We start from the raw sequence: 15,797 nt of genomic DNA, 5'->3' as shown, positions 1-15,797 counted from the left end.
ACAGTTGACATACAATATTATATTAGTCTCATGTATACAACACAGTGATTAGACATATAACTTACAAAGTGATCACCTTGGTAAGTCCTGTACCCATCTGACACCATGCACAGTTATTACAAGAGGATTGACTAGATTTCCTGTGCTGTACTTCACATCCCATGACTGTTTTTGTGACTGGCAATTGTACTTCTTAATCCCTTCACCTTTCCACCCATCCCCCCAACCCCTCTCCTATCTGGCAACTACCAATTTGTTCTCTGTATCTATGAGTTTGTTTCTGTTTTGCTTGCTTGTTTATTTTGTCCTTCAGATTACGCATATGAATGAAATCATAGGGCATTTGTCTCTTTCTGTCAAACTTACTCCACTCAGTACAGTATCCTCTAGGTCCATCCATGTTGTTGCAAATGGCAAGATTTCATTTTGTATGGCTGAGTAATAGTCCAGTGTGTATATATACCACTTCTTTATCCATTTGTCTATCAATGGACCCTTGGGTTGCTTCCATATCTTGGCTATTGTGAATAATGCTGCAATGAATGTGGGTGTGCATATGTTTTTAAGCAGCTACTCTTAAAGTAAAAAGCTTCTGACGTAAAGATACTCAGATATGTGAGGGACAGTGTTTCATGAGTATCTGTCAGAGTAGTTTTCATACCAACCGTTTGGGCGATTTCATCTGCCTTCATTCAGTTCATCATTTCACAGTGACATTTGTTTGCCTGCACACCTTTACTTTACCTAGTACTCCGTTGTTGTGCCAGTTGTGGAATACATTTAAACAAGAAACTGAGACTGCACTCAAGTTAACGTAAATATGCGTAGTGCCTCAGATTCGCTAAACTGTCCTTATTTGGTTGTTTTTCTGTAGACACAGGCAAAATGGCCGTTACATTAAAACTGGTCTTCCGGCAAAGTTTTCTTCACCTTTTGCAGCTGCATCCTCGATTTCAGAAACCTTAAGAGAAGAAAGCAGGGTACTGTTATTTTTAAAGAGATGTTGTTGACTAGCATTTTGTCATCTGTCAGAATTCAGTGAATATTTTCAACTCTGTTTTAGAATGAGATATCCTTTATCTTCTTAAATAGAATAACAGAATTTTTACCGGTCTGAAAAATCAGAAGTTTGGGAGTGAGTTATAATCATATGTAACACCTCCAGTGGTAGAAAATCTGTTGCTTTTGAAGACAGCCTAATTCATAATTCATTCAATGATGAAGAGTTTTAAGAATGCTCACGAGATAGATAGATACTCTTTACACTTTCTATTTCGATTATTTTATTCTGTCTTATTCCATAGCATTATATTAAAACTTCAAAGTCTTCCTGAGGAATCTAATCTTTAAATGATAATCATAAAATTTGTCCTAAAAGCAGTTCAAAACTGCTTGCCCTTACCTATCACAGAAGTTAGCTTAATGTGAGACCAATAGTCATGCTTTTTAAGTTTTAAGTTTATGTTACGGAGCAGTAAGCTCCGCCCATTTCCTAAAGCCCTCAGCTACCTGTGTCTGAAAAGTCAGGTTCCGTTTGTCCCCTGGCCCGAGGGGTCCAGCCTGGCATGCCCCTTGTGTCTCTGCCTCTCCCTCTCCCAGCTCGAAGGTCAGTGTACCAACTCTGGGCTAAATAAAACTATCCCAGTAGGCAATGGCTGAAATCTACACCTTTCGGCAGAACAATATCAAGGAGGCAGCTTGAATGGAAGTATTAATATTTGAACTTAATTCATAAGTTGAACAGAAGCCAGAGGAAAAAGCCATAGCAATGCGATGAGACAAAAGGGTGGTGATTTAGGCAATAGTCTTTTGAATGAAATGGAAGAAGAAACTGGGTGGAAATGAAAAAGTCAAAAGATAAAGTTTGCCCTAAGCCAACTTTCGTTGCCTTTGTATTCTTGTTCCATTGTGTCAGTGATGCCTATGGGAGACAGCTTATTAACATCGCTCTTTTTCTTCGCAGACCTTTCAAGAATCTCATTGGTCTCCTTCCCCTACAAGGCTAGATAGTCAAACGTGCAGACCTGGTTCATAACCAAATGCCTGCGGCTCCGTGAATCGGGTAGTGATCTCTGTACCAGACAAGGCGTCTTCATTTGTTCTGACTCCCAAATATTAAGGACTGAAAAATGACAAACTGGAGAGAGAATTTTCAGTATGTTTAGCTAATTTTATTAGCCATGAAGTATAGAAATATTTATTTTGATATGAGCTATAGACCAGACAAATTTTACCTATTCTTTGAACACAAGAATCCCCAAATTTGCTTATTTGGGAAACTTGTGGTTAAGACATGAAACATTGTAGACATTCTTTCCATATCATCAAGGTATCAGATTTACTACATAAAAGTATCAAAGTATATTGCCAGCAATACATTTATTAAACTCTAATTAAGAAGTCACCAGTCCCTTAACCCCTCAAAGACTTTTTTACATGTTCTAATCCAAAACAACTTTGTCTGCAAATTTGTGTATCCACTTGTGCAAATATAATCCAAATGTAGATATCTGTATTTCCTGTCCAATACAATAGTTACTCACTTGTAAGCTTACTGTTCTCAATTTTCTCCCTGTTAGGCATAAATAAAACATAGGCAATGGAATTTAATTTGAAATTCAGCTTTGGAAAAGGGCTCTCTCTCAAGTATTAGCCTCTGGAAACCACAGAGGTACTTAAGATGTCACCATGAACATTTGCAGTGTTGGGACAGCTCCTTTAATTGCCTTAATTTAAGACATTCAAGACCAAGGGGGTGGGGCCTCTTCTCACTATTGCTGGAATTGTGCGGAAGGTGGGATGGTGTGAGTGAGTTAGGCAGTTCCTCCCGCTCTGTTCCTTTGATTGCTTTTCGAATATATACTTGATTGTTGTGACAATACAGATAGGTATTTTCTTTCCACGGGTCAGGTAGTGATATGTGACCTCACAGGGCCGCCATCCCCTTTCCTGTTCGGTTTATTACTACTTATTTTCTAGAGTTCTCAGCACAGGAGTATTCTGGGTTGTCCGGCTCTGGACATGGTCTCCCTGCACAAGGACGTTGCATGAGTCCAGCGATTTGCTTCAGGGGAGTTCAGCTCCAGAAATTTACTTTGAACTTTTTAGAATGGGATTTATTGTTCAAATATTCTGACATTGATTTTAATAACTGTTAATCATGTGTAGCTATTGCTATGGTGTTACTGTTTGTAGGTTCAGCTTCCTGTTCTGTGTTTCATAACATTCAGATCTCATTTCCCAAGCAGCTTCCTTCTCTCAGCGTTGCCTCCAAATCAGAACATGTGCATCTCACCTGTGAACAAAAGAACACTATCATTTTCTTTACAGGAAATTTCTTTCTCAATAGTCAGATATTCAGCTTAATTTAAAGCCAAGGGAATTCCATGGTTTAAATAAGTATTGGGATTAACAGATTTAAACCGCCAGTATAGGAAACAATTTTTGTGTTTTTAAAATAATTTAAATGTGTTGGAACAGGATCTGGGGAGTGGGCCTGAGGAGTTTGGGGAAAAAAGATGGTAGTTCTTGAAATAACCTCAGTTTGCATCATTGATTATATTCGGCCCTACTTTCCTACCAACTGTACTTAATGAAAATGATAGGAGATTTTAAAATTGTAATTGTATTTAAAGTAAAAATGTTGAGCTTTGACTATACATTTTTTTCTTGACTGTCATTTTTATTGCCAAATGTATATAATTTTTCTTGCAGGTGGTATTTAAATGATAGTGATATTTAAAATGGATTATTAAATAATAATGTATGTTTTAGCTTCTATAATTTACCACACTTATTGCACATTTGACAACTATCATCTTGAACAGCATTCCAGTCTTCCTCGGGGTAGAAAAAAGAAACCGAACATCTGTTCCATGACGTTAAGCTTAATTCAAAAATCCTTATTTCCTACACAGCTCTACTTAAACAGCCCATCTTTGTAGAGAGAGTACATTTGCTAGTGATTAATTAATAGTCATTCTGGTGTAAGAGCTACACACATCTTAAGGTTTACTATTTTGTTAGGATATTTTGCTGTTCGGATTAACCTAGTTGTGTCTTTTAAAGTGAGATTATACTTGTTCTGAAACACATTCTTAAATTCCTAACAGATATATTTTTTTCTAATTGTCATTTAGCTTTTCCCTTCTAAAACACCCCTGAATGATTAACATTTTAAAATCAAGTTTCACAACATTTCTCTTAAAATAATGATTTTAACTTAAAATAGTGTGTTTTCAGGTAGATCATCAGAAGAGACCTCAAAGGGCTGTATAAATATGTTAATTTCTCTCCTTTTCATTTTTCTATGACTTGTATCTATAGCCCCCAAATTGAAGGAGATACATACCCCAGAACCCTCGTTTTTAGCTTTGCTCAGTTCACCTCGGAGCAGAGCAATGAAAGCATGGTTTTCACTCTCTGGTCCTGTCTTCTCCCCCCTGTCTCCCTCCTTGTGAGCCTTACATTCTGTTGAGATGGACAGAGAACAGGCTCTCTTGAATCTTGACATGTCTCCACTCCGCAGGGGAGGACAGAGCCAGGCTCCTGGGCAGTGGGGCAGATCTCTCAGGAAAGGCCTCCAGGCCTGGAGTTAGGGAGAGTGTGTTTTGAAAAGGAATCACAACGCATGCATGATTAACAGAGAACCTTCTAAATGACAGGAAAAAAATAAATAAATAAACCTTCAGTTTCAATCACCTCTGCTCTGAATTTTTTTTCCCCATTGATATCACAGTGCACTCCCTAAAGGCGGGCTTTCTGACCCTAAGAAAGAGAAACCAAAGGAGGTTCTTGCCAAGGGGACCACCACATCCTTAGCTGTCAGCCAGGAAGCAAGTGGGTGAGGGCAACTTTCTGGGGTCCCAGAATGAGGGCCCAGGGAACAGCTCCCCTGAGGACGTGCCCTATCCCTGTGAAGAGGCAGTTCAGGCACAGCTGTGTGAGACTTGCTTGCTAGTCTATTTCTGAATTCAGCTTCCAAAGCTATCCAATTGGGACAGACTGTGGTCGGGGTGGGACTGAGGACCCCTCCCCGCTGAAGAGGGAAGAGAAAACTGACGGGGGGCTAGTGCAGTCCCCACACCAACTGATCTCCAGCTGGAAAACAAAACAAAACAAGCAAACAAACAAACAGAAAACAGAAAAAGACTTTATTCTTTGCAAGTGCTCTCTGCAGGGGCTGAAAAACCAGCAGGGAGCCCCTCCCCATCCCCCACCCTCCCCACACACACCCCCAGGAAGCGTGCATTCATGGCTTTCTAAAGGGAGAGTGTTAAGAGAAATCCTTTTGGAAACAAAATGCCTGGATTGTGCAGCTAATCTTTTATTTTATTTTCACTGGTAATGTTATTTTGTTAGCCATGCTGAGGTGATGAAAGCTGCTCTATTGAAAACTTTTTCTTCACTGTGAAAATAAAATCAGCTTGTCTTATTTCTTCCCCCTAAAGCAGCATGGTCACACAATCCTGTAAAAAGAAAATGCCACAGTGTTTCTCCTCCTCCCCCTTGACTGAAGTGCTTGGGAAAGAAGTTGGTTTTAAATCTTGCTGTGGGATCGATTTTAAATTCTTCTTTGAATTGTCTCCTCTAAGAACTCTGTCCAGTCTGTATGTTGACAATCCAGTTGATCTGTTAATTTCCACCCAAGTAGGTAGTAAGCAAACCAAACAGTTTATGTTTTGATGTGAAAGAAGTAAATATTAACTTTCATTTAGTCATAAAAGTTTAAATGATGTACTTGATGAAAGATTGGATTAAGTCAGTGTTCTTAAGAGAATAATCTGTGTCGAACCTCATGAATTTGCTAGAATTCTGCCATGTTTGACGTACAAAATTGGCAGTGGTTCAACCACTGTTGATAGATACACTAAGCAGCCTGGGGTGGGGGTGGGAGGGTGCCACAGAAAAGGAAGGGGTGTTGTTCCCAGAAGGGGCAATGGATGTGTTACCCCATCAAAGAAAACTTTACCTTCATCTGTGAAAGAAATTTAAAGGAACCTGTTTGGTGAGAGAGAACAAAACAGTGATGGGGTGGGGGAGGGAGAATGGGAATTCATTGTAATACTTCATCTAGGAAGGGAGAATCAAGTAAAGTGAAAATGAGAGATGCTTAAAGTAAGCATACATGTCATGTACATGGTGAAGATGAGACATGAGCTTCAGATACTTCCAGACTATTTCGATCATGCTCAAATGTGAGTAGTAATCTATGGGATCTTTCCAAAAATTAAACTTTCCGCTCAAGTATGTTTGTCAGCCTGTCCGAGACTTCACAGTCAGCTGTCATAGATTCCTTCCACTGGACCTTGTCAGTCCTGGTCCCTTTCGCCCAGGACAGTGGTACATTTGCACATTATGGAGAAAACTGAGTGGCCCAAAGGCCTTTGGTGATTTAGCAATTTGCAAGTCACCTTGTCTGCTCTAAAGGTTTACCCTGGACCTGGCTTTCAATGATCCACATCATAATTCCCCATAATTCACCCCAGTATCACTGTGAGGGCATTTTGCAGATGCCTCTTTAAACTAGTCCTTATTTTAAAGACGTCACTGCTACAAATTTTGACAGACATTTTTTCAACAATTTCGTTTTCAACTAAGTGGTCACATAAACTTTGTTTTCTCAATATGGGCAATTTCAGGGATATTTGCGTATTATCCTCTTCTGCTAATGGTTGCAACTTTGTCTTCTTAGTTCCCCTCCCCCAATTTCTTGACGATTATTAGGTATTTTTCTATGGAATATTATAGTCCATTAGAGAAATACTATATTTCATTAGATACACTATATATGTTTTCAGAAGATCCATTATTTAATTAATGAGGGAATCAGTAGGATGGCAAAATTAGCTCAAAAAAAAGAATATGAAACTAGGAATTTTATACAGTCAGAGGTGAAAAAGGAATACTAGAATAATGTTGATAGTTCAGATACCGTACTGGCTAATACCTACAGTAATAAAACTGTAACATTTGTGTTAACTTTTCACCCTGACAAAAATGCAAATCATCACATTTTATCTTTTTTTTTTTTTTTAAATAGGAACCCTGATTTTTAAGAGCTATAACATTCCTAGGCCCTAATCAATAGAAAGCATAGTAAATCTAACAAAGGCTCATTTCCCTAGAGAGTCAGAGGACACGTAGCATGCCATTAACAGATCACTTAATCATCTTTTTTTCTTATTTCCAATGTTGAATATTTTTTCTTAACAGTAATGTTATCTATTTTTTAAATGGAAATGATTCTTTCAGCAATATGCACAAAATAGTGAATGTATGTTATAGTATATTTTGTAGCCTTAAACAATGTCACTTAGTAGCTTGTCACTCACATTTTAATGATCGTGATTAGCAGGTGATAAGAATCGAAATCTGATTCTTTGTTACACAACAATCCTGTGACAATTACACAGATGACAGTACTGATTAATTGACTTCCTTGAACATTGAAGTTGACACCTTAAATCACATGGTGAGTCCAGGGCATATTGGTTGTTTGATTTTAAATGGGTAGTGATCTTCAGTTGAAACATCTGCTGGAATGAACTTGACATTTGCAATAATAACAATATCAGCTTATTTAATATACATTACACTTGCTTCCGCAACATGGGAAGTCAAGTTTGCTATTTTATGAATTGAACCTCTGTGACTACTTTGTAAAAGATTTAAAGTAATGTGACATACATCAGTAGTAACTGGAGAGCCTGTAGCTGACAAACATCCCAGGGCAGTGTCCCCAGCTGGAGATTAATTTAGGGGTTTTTGAAATTCAGATGAACCCCAGCAGTATTTAGTTGAAGCTCAGTCCCATCTTAACAGCTCTATTTTAATCAGATCAACATCCAATATCTTTGTTTTAGATGAAGTGGTTTTAAATGAGTGAGGGAAGAGCGGGTAGAGTGCTTCTGGGGCCTGGGTTACTTTGGCAATGGGTAAGGGTCGGTCTGGACTGGAGACATTACGAAGTTTTAAAGAACAGATTTCCAGACCCATCCCGGGACTGCTAAATAAAAATACTAGGGTTGGGGGTGGGGTCTGTATTTTTTAAAATTATTTTTTATTAAAGTTTATTGGGGTGACAATGGTTAGTAAAAATATGTAATACGTAGGTTTCAAGTGTACAATTCTGTAATACATCATCTATATATCACACTGTGTGTTCACCACCCAGAGTCATTTCTCCTTCCATCACCATATATTTGACCCCCTGTTTCCTCTTTTACCACCCCCCCTTCCCCCTGACCCTCTGGTAACCACTAAGCTGGTACCTGTGTTTATGAGTTTTTGTTTCTTTGTCTTGTTGCTTTGCTGCTTTCAGTTTTATATCCCACATATGAGTGAAGTCATATGGTTCTTGACTTTTTCTGCCTGACTTATTTCGCTTAGCAGGATAATCTCAAGATCCATCTATGTTGTCGCAATGGCAATATTTCATCTTACGGCTGAGTAATATTCCCAAAGCTTCCTCCCTTCTGGGAATTGGCTTTAGAGATCTCTGGTGGCAGCCGTCAGAAAGGTAGGAGAGAAGCAGACAGGTAATAAAGGTACTTACTAACTGTGGCTTCTGAGATTTTCCGCTTAGGCCCTGGTAGTGGACAGTGTGCTTTTATCTCTTCTCCCAAGTGGAAGGTTCCCAGTACCTTGTTTGGGGTTAGATTATTAACCATAGTCTTCTTATATTCAAAGAACAAGTCCAATACCACATGGTGTAGTCACAGTGCTTATAAAGGCACAGCTTGTCCAATAATTAAGAAATTGTGTTCCATAGAATATTTGCGACACAGATACACTGAAACAAAAAGTGTTCCAAGATCAAATGCAGCTAGGAAATTCCGCCTAAGTAGTCTGTCTCTCTTAGCTATTGGCAGGAGACCACTTTTTATAACACTTATTAAGGATTTCTAGTAGAATGGTATGTTTTTCTGGAATAAAGGTTTGCAGAGCACCTGTCCCTGGAACTCAAAAGTATCAGTAACACAGGATGCACAGTGGTTCTGAGTCCTAATACTTGGGCTTGAATTCCAAGTCCGTCTCTCTAACCGTGACTTGGCACAGGCATTTAACCTCTCTGCTTTTTGTCTGTCTCTGCAAATTTGAAATAATACTGACAATGAGCCTATACAGTTTGCATAGGTTTCAAGTGTACTTATACATGTAAATTAATACATGTGTTAATAAGTTAATACTGCACAGAGGAAGTGTTCACTAAACGTTAGCTATTACTAGTCAAGGTGAATTAGGTAAACTTCTTACTAATAATGATGTCATCCATGTAAATTGATTTCACATCACCACGTTGAATCTGTGATCCACTAGGGAAAGTCACTTTGCTTGCTTATTTTCCCCACATCCCTTATATTTTTGCCGGTTGCTTTGTAGTCATTTATTTACATATCTGGCATACTAGTTTCCTAGGGCTGCCATAACAAAATAGCACAGAATTATCTCAAGTTCTGGAGGCTGGAAGTCCAAGATCAAGGTATTGGCGAATTTGGTTTCTCCTGAGGCCTCCCTCCTTGGCTTGCAGACGGCCGCCTTCTTGCTGTGTCCTCACACAGCCGTTTCTCTGTGTGCACACATCCATGGGACTCATCTACTCCAAATGTCCCATGGATATTTCCCTGTCCTCCAACAGAACCCAGCGATTTTCCAGCCCCACGTCATTATCATGTCTTTCTGTACCCTAAGCGCTCTTCCCCGTGCCATCAAGCTCCCTGGCTGCCTTGTTGCCCCGTGCAGTTCTGCCCTCCGGTGTAACACAGTCTACTCTTTGCTTCTCAGGAACCCAACTCCTGTAATATCACGATCAGTGCCTATCGGTACCAGCCTATGTTCATTCTGGACGTATTTCTGAGCATCTGTTTGTGTCCGTTACGGCCCCAGGCACTGGGGCGTCAGCCATAAACACAGCAGAAAACAATGATTTCTGCCTCCTGGAGTATGCTTTTAAAAGGGGAAGAAGAATGAGAAGAAACATGATAAATCCATGAAAGACATGCAGTGTTTCAGATGGTGATAAAAATATATTCAGACAGAGATAAAAAGAAAACATGCTGGGGGGTAGGAAGTGAAGGTTCCGTTTCAGAGAAGGCGTGTGGGCAGAGCTCGTTGGGAAGAGGCCTTTGAGGCAGGCTGACACTGGCCAGGGCGTGAGGCTTGGGCTACCTGGGGAAGAGCGGTCAGGTGAGAGGAGCAGCAAGACAGAGGTTAGGAGGTGCCTGAGTGAGGTGGAGAGGGCAGGTGAGCGGGGAAGAGGAGGGGGCCTTGTGAGGATCTGAAAGGATTTACACTTCTACCGCCTTGGTGAAACTCAGTATTGAGAAGGAGAGATCTGACTGCTACACTGGAATAGAGGAGCGAGAGGGAAATGATAGAAATCTGGGAGTTAAGATGGTACTTAAGGCCTTGAGACTGGATGAGATCACCATGGACGTCTGATTCTAGAACATCCAACAACTGCACAAAATATCCCTCTTCTAACATCCTGTTAACAAATATATGTGCAACAGGGAGACACGAAACTGTAGCATGAATTTATCCTGCTTTGATCCATGGAGGATAAGAGGATATCCGTATGTTGTCCTTTCTTCTTCGGTTTTTTTTTACCTTAGTCTCGCACCCAGAGGTAGTGAAGTAAAAGTAAGAGTGTTCACACGTGAGAAGTCCACCTTTGTTTTCTCAAGATGAAGAAGGAATACAACATGGGGGAAAGGGGAGCAGAGGAACTGCTTTGAGAAAGAGTGCTCATATGGCTAATTTCCTTGGCTTTCTGTGCCTCCATGTGGTTGGAAAACTTTGTGTCCCCGTCGGAATGTGTGCTATTGTTTGGAATACTCAGAAGTGAGCTCTAAAGTTTGTTTAAAACTACTTACAGAATTATCAGTCCAAAAAAGAATCTTTGCTCCTATGGAAATTGGTCTGTTTAAATTTGTATCTTGATTCAGATTCAGTGAATTTTATTTTCTTAAAAATTGTCCATTTAATTCAAGTTACTCAAATTACATACAAAGAATGGTGCAAAGTAGTTCCTATTTCCTTTCTACCTATTCATGGAGCTTATTTTAATTGTATGTATTTGCATATTTCTTTTCTTGATGATAGTTGAAGTTTATTGATTATAGGTTATTCCCTACTACTGTGTTTCCCCGAAAATAAGACCGGGTCTTACATTAATTTTTGCTCCAAAGGATTCATTGGGTGTATTTTCAGGGGATGTCTTATTTTTTCATGTACAACAATCTACCTTTATTCAAATATAGTCATGTCATCTTCTGAAACATCGTCATAACGTACTAAATGCGTCCGTCTGGCTGACGTTCCTAACTGGGGCTTGTTTTGGGGGTAGGTCTTATTTTTGGGGAAACATGGTAAAGAACCAGCTTTTTAATATATTTGCTGTTTCTGCTGCTTTTTACATTTTTCTAACTCTAATTTTTGACTTTACCTTAAGATTCCTTTCTTCCTTTTCTTTTTTTTAAAAAAGGTTTATATTGTTTGCATGTATTTAATAATCACAGTGCTGAGTTCTTCTATAATGCCTTGGTGTGAAAATAGAATTTTTTCTTATTTTTTATTAAATAAGAAAAACATTTTTGAGGCTATGATTTTTTTTTCTGAGCACTTTTACCTGCATCCCGTAGATTGTAACATATACTTTTTCCATTATTCATGCTTTTAATATATTCTGTGGTTTCACTCTTAGTTTCCTGTTACATGTGAGAGTTACTTAAAGGAATAATTTAGGTAATACAAATCAAACAAATCAACTTTGTTTGATCAATTTCTATGTGTAATGCACTGTGATCAGATAATGCTGTAATAGTGTTTTCATCTTTGAAATCCATTGATGTTTTATCCTGACCTAATATGTGCTCTCTTTCAATGATGGGGGAAATATGTATTGCCATATTTTCTAGGTATCTGTTTCCTCTGCTGCCCACATATGTTCCCCCCTTCCACCTACCATTTTAAAGAAATAATACTACTTTACATTGATGGGCCAAAACATATTAAACTCTTCCTGTTTTCCTAATATCCGCAATTGTTTTACTCTTAGTTCTATCATTAAATTTCTTCAGTTCTTACCCTCAGTCGCTTTGCCGTTGTTTCCCCAATAATCTGTTAGGTATGAGGTTTTTTTTCTCTATCACTTTCTTCCAGAAGATTTCGTGGGGACCATGTTTAGCTCTGTGTGTTGCTTTTACAATTGAAGGCCACTTTTGGTAAAATGTTCTTGAGTCACTCTTTCCTCAAGGTTTTTACTGGTGTCGTTCTAGTATAGTTTTGACCTTGCATGTTGATGTGGAGAAGTGTGAAGTAAGTCTGATTTATGCCCCATGGAAGTGACTTGATCTTCTCCTTGGCTGCCCCAAAGGTTCTCCTTTGTCTCTGGGGTCCGGTTACTTTACTTGGATGTGTCTTGGTGTTGGTGATTCTCGGTCACTTTCCCTTGATTACATTGTGTCCTTTCAATATGCAGATTGAAGTCTGTAAAAATCCTGAGCTTTTTACATTTTTTATTTATGTCCTCTCAGTGTGCTTATTAATTTACACCTGTCTCCTGTGTTTGCTGAAAACAAACCAGGTCCGGGGCGCCCGCCACCGTTGCGTACTCCCCATGCCTGGTGTGGACCCCCTGTTATCCCCACTCGCAGGGAGCGCTGTCTCGTGGCTGTGTCTCTAACCCCGTCTACATGGCTCCGTCCTGATTCCCACTGCTCTGTGGCCTTGACATTCACTTTGGAGCCTGGAGATTTAACTGCCCCTGCGTTTCACCAACAAAAGTAGGGGGAAAAAAAGTTTGTGTTTAGTTTCCCCTTTCTCCTCAGTTGTTTTAGGATGGTTTCTTATAGAGAAAAATTGCTGCTTTCACACTCTCTTGTTCACACAAGTCTCCTCAGAGAATTTTTCTTGTCCCATTTTTTATACGTTTTCCCGGTAACCATGTTTACGTTGCCATGTGAAGAAATGTATTTTCCTAAGTAAAAAATTACGTTACCTCTTTAATTTCTGTTGGCTTGTATGGTGACTAATTCCATTTATTTTAAAGATTGCCTGCTAGGACTAGCCCACCTAAACAGAACATCTATGGGAATGAATAAGAAGCAGTCAGAGCAGGCAGGACGAAGGCATTTACGTCGTGTAACACATAGAGGCTGTTTTCATGGATGGAGGAAAACAGAGTGTTGCTTATTGGTTTCCCTGAACACCAAGAACAAACATCCTAGTGAAGTTATAAAAGATCGGTTTGACGCTGTCTTACTCCTAATAACAGAAAATGTATGTGGGTGTTTTTTAAAAGACTGTAACTACTTACTGTCTGAGAATAAATTTGGAAAAATGAGGTTAATGTTATGAAACCTTAATCACATGAGGAAAAAAATGCTCAGTGATCAGATGTGAGAATTCTATTAGAAGCTTTTGCATGACCTCGTATTCTGGGATCTTATTTTTTAAATATTTACTTTATGCAGTATTAAATATAACTTTTATACTAAGTCCATTCATGTTGAATCATTCTTTGTTTTATTTGTTTTCCTCAAATTTGAGAAAATTTTTACTTTGCCAGCTGCAACCCTTCTGCTTCAATAGAAGTTGGTGTGTGTGCGTGTGTATGTGGGGGTGTGCGGTGGGGGGTTTTCACCAACATGCGTGTCGGTGGGAAGATGGGAATGTGAGCAGGAAGTCCTCACAGCAGTGGGCACTTACCATGGATTCTCCTATATTATAGTTTGGGTCTTTAATCCAATTTTAACTTCACAGAGGCAAGGGCCATGTTATGTTATATTTAACTTGTCTTTTGCTTTTATGGTCCCATCTACCTCAAATACCCAATACAGCCATATGTGCATAAAAAGTGTAGTAGCCAGGCTCTTTAAATTGTAAGCAGCAGAAATCCAAGTCAAACTGGCATAATTTATTGGATCAGGGACTTTGTTGGATCAAATATGCTGAGTTACTAGCGTTAACTTAGGCCACAGACATGACTTAACCCAGGTACATAAACTGGACTCAGACATCGTGAATCTGTCCCTTATCTTCCTGAGTTTGCTTCTTTCTGTCAACTTCTCAAACAGTTGCTAAATGAAGAGAACGCACTGATTTACTCAACAATCATGAAGTGATCTTCCTGAGTTGACTTCATTCAGCAGGTGGTACCTGTGTGGTGACACCAAGGCCACAGTGAGCTTCAGGCTGACATTCTGCCAGCTTAGCAAGCGTGACGGAACGAGAGTGCCTCCTTCTGAATGGTTCCCCCTGAAGTCTGCGGACTCTCTTAGGTTGCACAGTAGTTCTTTATTTTTGTAATAATTGTTTTACTTTTCAATTACTGTTGACATATAATATTCATTTTAGAGAGCTGCACAGCACTTCTTAAACCTACCCGTCTGACCACTGGGACGTAACATGGATGGGCCAACCATATTCAAAGCCCAGAGTTTGTGTGTGTGTGTGTGTGTGTGTGTGTGTGTGTGTGTGTGTGAAGGGCTACTTTAGCTCCACTTGAGCCACATGGCTTAAATGTAGTAAAATTGTGGTTTCTTGGAAGTCTGTGAAGTTGTTCTTACCAAAGGAAGTGGGAATTCTAGGCAGATAAAAGCGCACTAAGTAGGACTGGCTCTTTTGTGTGCGTGTGTGTGTGTGTGTGTATGTGTGTGTGTACACATTCATACGTATATGTATATTGTATATGTATTTTTACATATACAATGGGGAGGAGGAGGGTGATGATGGTGATGGTGATGGTGATGATAGTTGTCTAGCATTTATGTATCAGTCAGGAGAGACGACGCTATTGCTGTAACTGATATTCTAATACTCCCAGTGGCTTAACACAGTATGAAGCTGGTTTTTCATCCACGCTACAAGTCCAGTGTGGATCTGCTTGCTGTGTCCTCTCAGGGGCCCGGCTGATAGAGGCTCCACTCTCACGTGTCTCCACAACCGCCGAGGCAGGGAGTTGGGATTATGGGGCCCTGGCATTGGCACCTCATGCTCTGGCCTGGACGTGGCACGTTGCTCCCACTCACATCTCTTTGGCCAGCACTGGTGACATATCCACCCATGAGGGGCTAGCAAGGTCAGGATTCTTCGCGCCTTGAGGGACACAAGGCAGCACTGCTGATGGCTGCACCGCTTGTCACAGAGCATCATAACACCCCTGTCGGAGCCTGCCGACGAGATGAATGGTTCCTGAAGTGGGGAGTGAGGATTGAGAAAAAAAATAGACAAGAGACAAAGATGGGATCGGGAGGGCGAGCAGTTCTAATTAGACTGCAGCCCCTGCTTTATTTTTCAGCATTCTTTTATACACACAGAAACAAGAAGGTTACATAAAGCGGCTGAGGCAGCAAGTACAGATTAGTTATGTTTTTCCAAAGTTTGGCCCTGACTGTCTTTACCTTTTTGATAATTCCTCATCCCCAGAACAGCTGGTGTCTGTTTGTTCTTTATGCTTATCGGAGTTCTCCTTAGCGATCCTCCCAACCTCTGCTTGTAGTTACATTTTCTTAACCCTTAATGCTCCAGCTCCCTACACACCCCGATGTCTGACGCCCCTGGAACTCGTCATCAGCTGACTGTACAGCTAGGGCGATGCTGTCCTTCAGCTCCTCACCACCAAGCAGGCCAACAACATGACCCCGTAACAGCCCGAGAGCAGCCTGCAGATGTAAAAAAAACTCTGCAGCATTAGCTCTCGCCTGGAGTCGAGGCCTGTCCTCAGACTCAGAAGGCTTCAAGTCATGATTTGGTTAAACTTCTCTCTATTTATTCACATATAAACCACATGT

At 40.0% G+C, this 15,797-nt stretch overlaps 1 protein-coding gene across 3 annotated transcripts in view; it reads left to right on the top strand.

Moving 5' to 3' along the window:
• Positions 1-15,797, top strand: part of PRKN (parkin RBR E3 ubiquitin protein ligase) — a 1,115,215-nt gene that overhangs the window by 251,322 nt on the left and 848,096 nt on the right. The window lies entirely within an intron of this gene.

Source organism: Rhinolophus sinicus, linkage group LG05 (genome assembly GCF_036562045.2).
Source record: "Rhinolophus sinicus isolate RSC01 linkage group LG05, ASM3656204v1, whole genome shotgun sequence".
Lineage (NCBI taxonomy): Eukaryota > Metazoa > Chordata > Mammalia > Chiroptera > Rhinolophidae > Rhinolophus > Rhinolophus sinicus.
This window is presented reverse-complemented; position numbering and strand designations above follow the sequence as displayed.